Consider the following 1,487-nt stretch of genomic DNA (forward strand, 5'->3'; position numbering starts at 1 on the left):
ATCCGCCTGGACACAGACAACTATTTAAAATAGATACCAATAATAAAATATAATTTATTCACTTTATGTGTTCTGGGCTGGTATTCTGAATTGAATTGCGGGCGAAGATATTACTTATCTGTAAGTGTGTATTATGTACGTAAATACGCGTTAAAATGCGTTTTTTAAGCGCGCTTTTGCGTTCAGAATACTACTCCTGGTGAATGAAGAAATAAATTTAAGTATTTACTAATGCAATGCTATTTGCACTACTAGGTGCGGATGGCGAAATCATGATTATGATGACTTTCTTAACATTCATTAATTACAATGAAAAATACAGCTATAGTTATTATTTGTCAATTATACTGGAATCATTATTTTTTATCGATTATTTTATTATAAAATCTCTAGGACATAAGTAATTAAAATGCAAATGTCCAATATTACATTTTACCCAAATATTACGGTATGTTCAATTATAATAATCAATAAAACACGAAAGTAACTTCAACATACACATTTAAAATGTTATATTACATTTTGCTCATAAACAAAAAATATAAACTAATATTTTCTTTACATATAAAACCCTATATAACAAATATACAAAATCCTCACTGATTGGCAAAAATAAACGTAAACAAAAAAAGAGAAAAGTAAACAAGCATCCAAATAACTTCATGTCAGCGGTGCTATTTTGAACCGATCTCGTGGCCGTAGAAAACATTTTTTTCTCGTGTATTTACAAAAACGTGAGATAAAAGTGTTTTCTACGGCCGCAAGAGCGTTTGGAATATCACTCCGGAGTGGGTGAATGAAGAAAAATGACCGTTTGCTTTTTGAACACTTGTTTTTGCAGTAGAAATAAATTCACACAGCCATATATGTGTGTAAAATCTTGAGTCGAGAAGAAAAGCCAACTTGCCCAACATCAGGTTTTATTTTTACATTAAATAAGGTATTGATACCTATTTATATAAGTATATTTACGTTCTTAATAATAATATTATGTCAACATAATACTTCTACACGTCTATTTGTACTACGATCGATATAAAATTTTTCTTATCCGCTTTCATAATTTACACCTGTGTTTTTTTTGTGCAATCGATGTTGTGAATTTAATACAATGTAAGTAATCATTTAATTTGAGGTCATTGATAAATTTACATAAACAAATATACAACATTGAAATAAAAAACCGTAAAATAAAGCAAAAATAACAAAATAAAAAGAAATAAAAAAATAAATACTAGCTTTTTAGTACGACTTCCAAATTATCCCAACTATAAACTATGCAATTGATAGCTGTTATTATTTTTTTCGAATTACAATAATATTTGTGTAAATATTTGGTTTTCATCTGTTACAATTTCATTATTTGATCGTGAATATTATTATTTTTACAGTGAATATTCGGCGTTTTTTGACCGAATGTGAGAACAAAATAACGCGTTGTTTCTGTGGAAAATCTTAGAATTGTCTTTGGGACTCGCTTCAACTTC

Source organism: Micrasema longulum, unplaced genomic scaffold (genome assembly GCF_059751315.1).
Source record: "Micrasema longulum isolate JH-2025_06_02 unplaced genomic scaffold, ASM5975131v1 h1tg000590l, whole genome shotgun sequence".
NCBI classification, from domain to species: domain Eukaryota; kingdom Metazoa; phylum Arthropoda; class Insecta; order Trichoptera; family Brachycentridae; genus Micrasema; species Micrasema longulum.